Source organism: Onychomys torridus, chromosome 1, assembly GCF_903995425.1.
Source record: "Onychomys torridus chromosome 1, mOncTor1.1, whole genome shotgun sequence".
In the NCBI taxonomy this organism is placed as follows: domain Eukaryota; kingdom Metazoa; phylum Chordata; class Mammalia; order Rodentia; family Cricetidae; genus Onychomys; species Onychomys torridus.
In genome coordinates, this window is record NC_050443.1 from 149,010,539 (window position 1) to 149,022,997 (window position 12,459).

Here is a 12,459-nt window from a genome sequence, read left to right on the forward strand (position 1 = left end):
TGTGCCTTCTTTGTAATAATTTTCTGCTCTTCTCCTGTGGGTGGGTCTCACTGAGGGATGCAATCCTGGAGACTAATGAATGAGTATCTGTGACCCTTTTCATCTCATCCTTAATGACCCTCAAGAAGGAAACTGTGCATTGAGTCTTAGCTTTTCTCTTTATTTCCTCAGGGAATAGCTTTGCCTTTAGTCAAGCTGTTTGGGGAATAAGTATTGGGGATTATATCTACTGTAATAAGTGACATCACATAATTATAACCAAAAATGGGAATTCAAATTATGAAACTTTGTCCTCTTCATTGAAATGCAGATGTTTTCATTTTTGTCCCTCATCCTGTTAGCATGTTTATGACTTACATGAAATCCTTTGTTAAGTTTTCTTATTAAGCAGAATAGTCATATTCCATGCTCTATTTCAATAATTTTTCCTGAGCTGCCCAATTGAATCTCACCAACCTTACTTTACAAGCTCCATTCTCCCCATTTTATTTTCTCTGTACTGCTGCATCTACAACAAAATGACTGAGAACTGGGTAACTTATAAAGACCAGACGTTCATCACCCAGCGAAGGAGATTAAAGAACTGACTGATAAACGGCCTGGTGGGGCTGTCCCTGTTGGTTTCTTACATGGCACAAAGCAGAAGAGCAGGGCAGTTACCCTTAGATTGCTTGAAGCCTCTTTTGTACATTTGCACAGACTTCAATGCAGGCATAAGGGAGAGAAGAGTAGTCAGCTGCTAAAGGCCTTCTGCTTAACATCTCCCCGTTGTCAACATCTGAATTTTGTCATTTCTCCCCAACACAGGTCGAGAAACTAAGGCATCAAAGAGATGGTGAGTGACACAAAGTCACCAAGATGGGAGTAAAAAGAAAGCAAGATTAGTAGAACGCCTCCGTGTGTATGTGTGTGCAGGTGTGCACAAGCAAGTGTGAAGGTCAGAAGACCCAGGGTCACGTCTTGCTTTCCATCTGTTGAACTGGGGTCTCTCCTGTTTCTGCTGCACTGTGTTCCCCAGGGTAGCTGCCCTGAACTCTCTTGGTGACTCTGTCTCTGTCTTCCATTTTACCATAGGAGTGTTGAGATTACAGATTACAGACTTCCCATCTAGCTTTTTATGTAAATTGGGGTAGGGAGAGATCAAATTTGGGTTACTAAGCTTGCCCAACAAGTGATTTTGGCCACTCAGCCATCCTAAGTCCTTCCTGGTAATGACTATTTTAAATGACCATGCTTCTTTTTCTCAAAACAGTCATTAAACATTTCTTAAGACCAAAATCGAAACAACATTCAAATCCCCCAGAAGACTCTAAACACAAATGATCAGAGATCATACCTCCTGTAGTTCATCACTGTTTTCTCAACCCTCAGTACAATGTTACCTCCTAGGTTAGGACTGAAGAAGAGTCTTGGTTAAATGAAGAGAAAAGGAAAAATAGGAGACAGAGTAAAGAACAAGGAAGAAAATAAAGATGAGATAATAATATCTGACCAAGGCTCAGAGAGGAAGCATAAAGCAAGTCATCAGTGAGAACTGTTTGAATTATGCCAATGACTTTTCTGCTCAGTTCTAAGCAGCTGAATTTGCCGGACAAATGAATGCTACTGTTTATATCAGTGTATGTTCCCATCTTAATGAGTAAGGGAAACTGAAAGAGTCATAGTCACAATATAAACCTACCGTAAAAATCTACACCAAAAGCTGCAAAAGCTAGAAATGGATAAATTCCTTAGATACCATGTGACCTATAAAAATATATACCAGTAAATCTGTATTTTTACAGACAAGTTAAACAGGTCCATAACAAGTACTGAAATAGAAGCAGTAATTAAAAAGTCTCCCTCCCAAATAAAAGCCAGGACTCGATGGATTTACTGCTAAATGTACCGAATCTTGTTCATTAAAACAGAACAGGAAAGAGGCCTACTAAACTCATTCTATGAAGCCAGTATTACACCCATAACTAAAAACAGATAGGGGCACACACAGAAAAGATGGTTATAGACAACCTGCCCCGAAGAACACAGGCACATACACACATAAATCCCAATAAAATAATTGAAACCCAAATTCAAGGACACATTAATATCATACTTCACAAATAAGTTAGCCTTATTCCAAGAATAAAAATTTGCAAACTAATAAATATAATAAAACATGTAAGTAGATGTGGTAGTATTGTGTTCCCCAAAATATTGTGCACCCTAATAAACTTATCTGGGGTCAGAGACAGAACAGCCACAATACTAAACAAAGAGGTTAGGCAGTGGTAGCACACGCCTTTAATCCTAGCATTCTAGAGGCAGAAATTTGTCTGGATCTCTGTAAATTCAAGGCCACATTGGAAACAGCCAGGCATGATGACACACACCTTTAATCCCAGGGGGTGATGGCGTGAAGACCAGAAACTAGAAGCTTTTTGGCTGGTTAAGCTTTTAGGCTCTTGAGCAACAGTTCAGCTGAGATTCATTCTGGATGAGGACTCAGAGGCATCCAGTCTGAGGAAACCGGATCAGCTGAGGAACTGGCAAGGTGAGGAAGCTGTGGTTTGTTCTGCTTCTCTGACCTTTCAGCATTCACCCCAATAACTGACCTGAAGTTTGATTTTATTAATTAGACCTTTTAAGATTCCTGCTACAAATAGACTTAAGGATAGAGATCACATGATCATCTCAATGGCTGCAGCAAAGGCTTTTGGTAAAGTTCCCCATGTGTTCATGCTAAAGGTCATGAAGGAACTACAAATAGAAGTACTATGCTTCGTAATGCAGACTGCATATGACAAACTCATGGCCAGCGTTATACTAAATGGGGGAAACAGAGAAGATTTTCACTAAAATCTTTGCTGAGCCCTGCTTGTGCCCTTTGAGGCTGTGCCATTCAAGAATGTGACACTGCCTCCCCAGGCAACCTGTAACCACTCACAGTCACTAGGTCCTCGGGAGGGGGCTGGGGCACCTGCTCTATCCATGTGGGAATGCTGAAAGGCTCGCTCTTACTTAGGCAGAGGTCTATAGCTGCTGTGTATCATATCTGGGTAGCAGCATTTCACATCCTCCAGCTCTTAAATTCTCCCAGCCCCTCTGCTGTGATATTCCCTAGGCCTTGGGAAAAGGTGATACAGAATAATAAAAAATAAATAAATCTTATATAAAATAATAAATAAACAAAATATTTCTTCATAGCAAGAAAAAATCAAAATGAAGAAGAACAAATATCTTCTCGCTCTCAGCAGGCAGTGGATTAGCATCCAGGATCTTCAGAACTCAAAATTACACAACAAAAAGTCATCCAATCGGGAACTGGGTCATGACCTGAATATGTGTATCTAGATGGGAGTAAATATGGCTATAGAAACTAGATGGGGCCTATGTGATTAGGGGAAAAACAGAGGCTTTAAGGAGGGGGATAGGGAAAACAATGTAACCAAATAGAAGGGAATCTGGGACATAAGGGTACAGTGGGGAAGTGGGGGTCAGATAGGGGAAATAAGAGGGAAAAGAACCAATCAAAAATGAAATATGTATGAAAATCCATATGGAAACCTATTACTATGTAAGCTAATTTAAAAAAATTAAAATTTAAAAGAATATACAAATAGTCCATAAATATCTTCAAAGTTATCAGGGAAATGCAAATTAAAACAGCTTTGAGATTCTATCTTCACTTCGGTAGAATGGCTGTCATTAAATAAACGAGAAATGCTGGCTAGGATGTGGGAAAGGGACCCAGTCAGTGTGCACTGCTGGGGGGAGTGTAAACTGGAGTGACCACTAAGTAAATCCGTGTGGCAGCTTCTCAAATAGAACTGCTGCATAGCTGTCTACACTAATCCTTGGTGTACAGCCAAAGGACTCTAAGTCAACACAGCACAGAGACTTGAGCATCCATACTTACTGCTGCTCTACTTACAACAGATAAGAAACAGAACAAGACTGGATGCCCAACAAGTTAAAGAATAAAGAAAATATATCATATACACGACGCAATTATTTTCCAGTCATAAGGAAAAACCAGGTCGTGGCATTTTCAGGAAAGTGGATATAAGAAATTATGCCCGACTCAGACAAATATCTCCCTCTCTGCCTTGCTCTCTCTCTCTCTCTCTCTCTCTCTCTCTCTCTCTCTCTCTCTCTCTCTCTCCTCCTCCCTCATCCCCATCTCTTATGCGCGCGCGTGTGTGTGTGTGTGTGTGTGTGTGTGTGTGTGTGTGTGTGTGTGTGTAGGGGAGGGAGAGCTCTTAAGGGGCTTTGGGAAGGAGAGGGGATTGTTTGGGAGAGTGCAATAGCATATATACTTGAGAATGCCAAAACAAAATCAATTACTTTACATAGTAACTTTACAAAATAATACAATAAACGAAGACATCTAAAATAGACTAATAGCCAATACAAACACATCTTTAAACTTACAGGAATAAGATTATAAGAGTGAATTTTAAACTAAATGCATGCTCCAATTTTAAGGATTTAGAAAAGAGGAAAAAAAACTCTGTGAGGCTTAATAGCTCTGGGTAAGTAGAACAGTGTGTGTGTGTGTGTGTGTGTGTGTGTGTGTGTGTGTGTGTGAGAGAGAGAGAGAGAGAGAGAGAGAGAGATTATCAATCACCTACTGCTACACATTTGAATTCTTTTTGTGAGTTGGGTGTGTAATTTGAAGGGCTCCCTTCTTCAGAGAGCAGCACCCAGTTTTTCAGAGCAGGTTCATGGTCCTCTCCAGGTACACCTGGGATGAATCCACTCTCAAGGTCACTTAGCTTCATCAGCAGGATTCAGTTCTTTGGGCTGTTGAGGGGAGGTTGCCCCAGTTGGTACCTGTGGCCTCCTCACTTCCTCCTACTTGGTCAAGGCAGCCAGTCTGTTACAGGAGCTCCATTCTTCCCTCTCATGTGGAAGAAAGCCAGGGTGGTGGTGGGTAGCGGGTAGGTGGGGTGAGGGGTAGTTCCTACAGTGATTTGTTCTTGGACTTTCAGAATTGGGAAATAGCCATCCTTTGATTAAGCTTTATTTTTGTTTTCTATCCATTCACAATTCCCTACTCCTTACAAAGTGAATGATGCTCCTTGTTTCAATATTTATGTATTAGACACCCCCACAGAAGGCATGCATAGGTGACAGCTCATATCTTCCAGTAAAAAATAAAACATGTTATTGCAAGCATCCATTTAAATTAAAAGTAACATTTTATTTTTACCTCTGGTTTATGATTTGAGCCACTTTCATGGAAAGTAAAGAGACCTTACAATAATAATTCACTTAATTATATAAATATGTATATACTGATTTTATGTGTATATAGCCTTAAGACAAAAATATATAATTATGAATAGGTTATATGATTTAAATACAGCTTTTTTAACCTATGGAAAGGGATATTCTGATTTCTACAATGATTTTCACCTCCTGGAATTCATACACTTTCTAGCTAAAGGCAAGCCACTGTGCCTATGTCACACAAGATACCAGGGAGTTACTTACAAGTCATGAATTCCAAGCGGTTAGAATAAATCACAGTAGCAACTACCCCTCCCCCACCCACCTACCTGCCACCCACCTCCGCCCAGGCTTTCTTCAGGGAGAGGAGATGGTCTTCCTGAGCAAAACTTGAACGTCTCTGACCCACTTCCTGAGGGTTTGGCAGGAGCAGGAAGGACGCAGTAGTACTTCCTGGAACTATAGCTTACAGTGTTTCATTGACTATTCAAAATGGGACATTCAAAAAGAGACGCTCGGGTGAAAGTGTCCCTTTTAGAAATAGAAGGACAATATGGGTTTGGTATCTTCTGCTTTCCATCGGCCTGAGGTTTCATGCAGCTTTATTTGCCGGCAAGGCCTACTTTTCTTCAAAACATAACAAAACAATTGAATGTCAAATTAAAGGGGGAGAAAGCTGCCAGAACACCCACTGTGAACTACAGATTTTTAGAGGCCGTTAAAATAGGCTTTGCTTGTGATTCAGGTCACTGCATGGGGTGTGGGGGAGCACCATGGGAGGTCTCATCAGGAAGTCACCCGAAATGCATGTATTTATTTTATCCCCCTCTCCCAGTTTTGCACAGAGAAGAAAGCAGCTAGATGGGCAATGCTGGGGAAGAAAAAGAATGCAGAGGTAGAGAAGCTAAATTAAACAAAGCAGAGAACAGGTACACTGAGATTGACCACGTGACTCCCTTACTGCAGGGCACAACAGCATAATTCAGGACATCCAGAAACCTGTAGTTTTTTAAAAAAAACTTTGAATTTCTGAAAGTAGCAAGGGTTGTTTGCTGGGATTTTCTCATGGAATTAGATCTAAACTTTAATTACCTGTGAGGTACTTATCTGTGTGGAACTGACCTCAAGTCCATTGGAGAAGATCTTTGAAGATCTTACAGTCTGGTTTTACAATCAATCCTACAAAGTTGGAGCAAAGAAGCAGGTAGCATAATGTTTCTATATAATCATCTATTCATCCAAAATGAAGTAAGAGATACATATTTTTATTAACATATTTTTTATTGATTCTTTGGGAAATTTACATCATGCACCCCAATTCTCCTGCCCATTTTCCCAGTCTTTCCATATCCACCCCTCACTGTGTAGTGTCCCCCCAAAGAAAATTTAAGAAATAATTAAAAACAAAACAGACAAAACCACTTTGCTCCTCCATCTTTCCCATCTCTCCAACACCTCTTCATTTGTCTTGGTTGCACTGGGAGCTGTGGTGTCACTCAGTAGACCCTTAGGTCCACTCAGCTTTACTTGCAAATGGTCATTGCAATGAGTTGTTGGTCTGGTTTAAGGACTCTCTGGCTTTTGGTATACCATCCATACCGGACTCTCACGGAAACTCTTCTAGGAATAGGAGTTATATTTTACACTTGTACAGCCTATTTTTGGAATCATAACTAGCTACCATCCAATAATTCAGAAATGTCTATGGCCTAGCACTACTTAACATTATATGGTCAGTATTAGAACAGGGAAAGACTAAATGGATATGGTATGTGCGTTTGTGTGTACAGAGAGACAAATGGCCCCAGAACCCAGCAGTCCAGTTATGGACTGATTGGGATACTCCCATATTACTGATAGGAGTAATTTCTACATACTACATGGCCTATGAAATTGACAAAAATCCATGCAACATCTTTCAGACAGGATCTTGTGAATTTTGGTCTGAGCTACTTTTTTTTTTTTTTTCATTAATTATTTTATGTACATGAGTATTTTGCTGCATTCATGTACATTCACTATATGAATGCCTGGTGCCTGGGGAGGTCATAAGAAGTCATGAGGTCCCCTGGAACTGGAGTTAGGGATGGTTATAAGAAACTCTGTGGGTGGGTACAGGGAACTGAAGCCAAGTCCTCTACAAGAGCAACAAGCACTTTTAACTGGTGAATCATATCTCCAGTCCCTTGGTTACTTTTTTCTAAACTCTGAATTTCATTGTATGAGATTGAAGTTTGAACTCTAAAATGACTACTTTAAGTCCTAGAGCCTATCTAAGCAATCCTTTTGGAGACACATGCAGAGCATATTTGTGGGACAATGCCTAGAACAAGATAATGATGATGATCCTAAATCCATTTTTCAATTTAATTGGTTCTCAAATGTCAACCAAAACCTGTTCCATCCTTATAGTTTACCCTTATATGGTATAGTTGAATCTGCACATCATTCAGGCCACAGAGGGCAATGTGATCCAAAGCCTTAGTTTACTGGTGCAGAAGAGAATACAACTGTGTCCAAAATTATTTTGCTCTTCCAATCTTCCAAATGTAATAGATGCATATTAATCAGATATATTTAAATATCTGGTAGGAAGAGGACAAAAATAAGAACATAATCAGATACTAATACTAAAAGTGAGATATATTTGTAAGTCACTTATATAGCCCAAGAAAGGGACTTATATCTACAAAATAACCTGGGTCTTCTGACTTCTCCAGGTAAAGAAAATTGTTTTATTTTTCAGCTATATGACTATGCTGGCACTGCTCACTAGTATGACACACTTTTCTAGTATAAGATGAGTTTTTAAAATCTATTAGAATTTAAATCCTAAATTATTCATGAATTATTTCAATCTCATTCTCCCCAAGTCCATGTAGGAAGGAAAGTCCATATTACAATTTCTATTGGCCTTGAAAAGGAATAGTTAAGAATATTCCACAAGGATATAGAATGAGAAATTTTATGGAGGAGCGTATGAAAAACAACAGTACTCAATCTATGTGGCAGAGGAAAAACTCCCCAAAGACAGAGAGGATAAAAGATTGTGAGTTTGGGGTGGTAGGTACCTGTGTACAACCTTCTTAATATTGGTCATAATATCCCCATGTGGTCTGTTTATCCATTAAGTCTCTGGCCACTATGCTTCCTGGAAAGATGATCCAGCCTCGGGGCATATGACAGTGTCATGCATTATTGACTGACTTTCACTTGCAGGGCTTCTAGCAAGAACAAACTTGTGTTCCTTACTTCTAGTCACAGAAACATATGAGAAGACACTAGCCAACTTAAGATACTGTAAAAGAACTAGCTGTCCTGAAAAATGAATATTTTCTTAGTGATTCCTGTAGACAAAGATTGAAATACTTCCTTGAATGCCCCCGTTATCTAAGAACTCCAAGATTTTGTGTAAACTGGAAGAACCAAAAAGTTGGTGTCATTAGTCATAGAATATTGGTCTTTTATTTTACCAAAAATTTAAATGTTGCTTACTTTAGAGGGAAGGTAGTGGAACAAATTAATTTTTACTTATTGAAATAAAAACAAGTCTCTTTTGGGGAGTAGGACTTTGTGCCCAATTCCTCTTCTTTATGCTGGGATCTTATCTGGCTTGAATTTGTGCAGGTTTCATGTGTACTGTCAAGGGTCCCGTGAGTTCCTGTGTGCATCAGTCCTACTGTGATGAAAGATGCTGTTTCCATGAAAGCAATTGATCACCTCTGGCTTTTAAAACCTTTCTGCCTCCTCTTCTGCACAGGTCCCTGAACCTAAATGGGATTGGTTTAATGAGAACAGCCCACTTATGTCTGAGTATTCCAAGAGTTCTCGATCTCTCCAATTACCCAGTTTTGGGTTTATGTTAATTCTCATCTACTGCTTGGAGAGAGTCTCTGATGAGGGTTGAGCAATGCACGGATCTAGGGATACAGCAATATATCATTAGGAGCTATTTGCAACTGGGAGACAGAAAATTAATTTTCTCTAATGGAGTGACACCAGATATATCAACCATCAACCAGGGCAGGCCTCAATGCTCAGGGCTAGTTGGTCAATACAAAACAAATTCCATGTTTTGTTTTGTTTTTCTTCTTTGTTTTGGTTTAGTGTTTTTTGTTTGTTTTGTTTTCTTGAGAAGGAAAGAACAGGATGTTGAGTGGGTAGGGAGACTGTAAGGGTGTGGGAGGAGTTGGGGAAGGGGAAAAATGATCAAAATCTATAGCAAAATCTATTTAAAAATTTTTAAAAATTGAAAATAAAAATGAATAAAACAAAAATAATTGTGGCTCCTAAGAGGAAAATGGAAGAAAAAGAAATTTATTCCTTACTGCTATAATTTGAACCTTCAATGTCCTCCAAACACCCCTGTATCCAAGCCTTGGAAGAAGGCTGAAATTTTAAAAGGTTTGTCATTGGAGGTATGTCCTTGAAGGAAGCTAGGTCATTAAGTATGTGCCCTTGAAGGTGACATTAGAACAACAGACTCTCTCTGTTCTCTCTCTTTAATATTTGGTTGCCATTAAATGAGCAGCTTCTCCACCACTCACCCCTATTGTGATGAGGCACATGCTCTAAGAGGCCATAAACAAGCCTTCTTTTTATATGTCAATTTTCACAGTTATTTTTCACAGCAGTGGAAAGCTATCACATCTCATATGGTATAAGAAAAATTTAATCTGATACACATTTTTAGAGACAGGATTGGAGAAATTGACATTTGAACAATTAAATTGCTTCCTGGTAATTAGGTCAGGGAAGTCAGGGCTAGAACCCCTGCTCCTGAATTCTGCTGTCAAATATTCCACACTCTGATTATATTTGTTCTGAGTTTTATTATAAAACTTTTAAGTCATATTTAATGAATGAATATTTAAGTAATTTTGTATTGAGGCTTGGAGATAAAAGCTTACTAATAGGTGGAAAATAAAACAGTATTTATTGGATTAAGTGTACATGTAATATAAAATAAAAATATTTATATAAAAAATAAAAATATAAAATATAATAAGACAATATGTTCACAAAAATACAATATTAATTTCTGAGCAGGGATATGTGGAAGCTGTTAGTTAAACATCTGTAAAACTTAGTTCTGAGACTGAAATGTCAAGTTAAACTACATGTATCCCAAACGTAAAATTCTGTATATAGTTGACCCTCGAACAATATAGATATGAACTGTGTGGGTCCACTTATACAGGAGTTTGGCTTTTGAAGCTTTGTGTAGATTTGGAAAAATTTATAAATGAACTGTATAGACTAGAAATAATTTAAAAGTTAAAGAAAATATTGGTTTTTGTTATTATTTCTTAAATACATAAAATACATGTAGAAATTGTCATCTATTTTATCACGTATTACTATAAAAATATAACCATATTTATTATAAAATGTTAAATTTTATACAATACAGACAATATATGGTACCATATGTGGATAGAAATGAACCCAGACATAAACCTTGATCATAACTATCAACTTAACTACAGTACATACTGTAGTGTGATAATTTGGAGGAACTAACTGTTGCTGATGTTGTGACACCAGGGTTATGAGGATCTAAAAACACTCTTTGATGCTAATCATGTCCCAAGCAATTACTCACTCGAGACAATTTCTTATCTCAGTAAAAAGTCATTATCTCTGGGGCTGAGGGTATAGCTCAGTTGGTATAGTTCTTGTCTCACATGCTCTACTAACCCCCATAAACTTGCATAAGAAGATGTGGTACAGCCAGTAATCCTAGTACTTGAGAGATAAAGGCAGGATGATCAGATGTTCCAGGGCATCCTTATTTGTATAATGAGTTTGAGGCCAGTCTGGGCTATACTCTATTTCAACCTTAAAAAATAAATTATTGAAAGAAAATGAATTCTTGAAATTATCTAGTATTTTTCTCCCTGTGTATAATACATGTAATATAAAGCATATGTGTTTACCAGTCATGATTTCTGTCACCAACAAGTTACCAATAGTTAACTTTGGGGGGGGGGGAGTTCATCAAAAGATGCGTACATACTTTTTACTACCTGGGTGTCAGCACCCCTTGCCCCCATATTGCTTAAGGGCAACTGTTATTTTAAGATTTATTTTTATTATGTGAATGTGTATGTGAGTGTGTATGCACCTGTGAATGCAGATGCCCACAGAGTATATATAGAAGAGGTCGTTGGATTCCTTGGAGCTGGAGTTACAGGTGGTTGTAAGAAGTTCAATATAGATGTTGGAAATCACCTGGGTTCTCTGAAAGAGCAGAATACCTTCTTAGCTGCTGAGTCAACTCTTCATCTATGGACAACTATATTTCTAATTTTAATCACATGACCTTTGTCACAAAGCATCAAAATAGGACTAGTTTAGATGTGTGATCCATTGTTACAATTCTCTCATGTCAGTCTTGCAAAAAAAATATTAAAGCTTCTCTTTAAATGTAAGAGAAACACTTTTCCAAAATGATTATCAAAATACAATAATAAGATTGCTTTTTTGAGCGTTGAGACAGCCCAATGACAATTTGACATGACAAATTTCAATACATTGTCTCTTTAATATTGATATTCACATCAATACAAATAAAGCAATAAAAAGGGATGATTAGAATCATAATTAATATCCTTTTACTACATAATTAAAATTCTATTATTGACTTTCAAAATACTTACTGATTGAATTACCTGCTCCTTTTATTAGTGATCACTTTCTGTTACTGATCCTGCTGCATTTGAATTCCCCAAAATGTGTTTGAATTCCGTACACTTTACTTTTGTAACATAGTCAAAATTCTCCAACAATATTATATGCCAAGTGATTATTCAAACAAACCATGGAGTTAGCTCTTACTGGCTACAAAGTAAATCTGTAAAGTGAACAGTTTTTAGAGAAGTATTTCCCAGATAAAATTTGAAATCATTGGTGACAAAGTAGTAGTGCACAGCATTCTTCTTTTTCTTCTTGTTTTCCTGAAACTCTCTATATAGAATGCTGAGAATACTTGATCTCAATGATCTGAGTATTGAAGTAATCTCTCTTCATGCTGAGCTTACATTTTAAACACAATGACCCTCGTGATGAACTGGTGTGGATGGTTCCTGCAACAGAAGCTACAGTGTTGGAGAGGTGAGTAATTTTCTTTCAATCTGGTGGCTCTTCTGAGGAGCTAGAAATTTGGTGGCAATTGGTGTCATTTGCTGGCAGTTGCAAACCAACTGTGCATTGTCTTGTGGAGAGTAACAGTTCAGGGGAGTG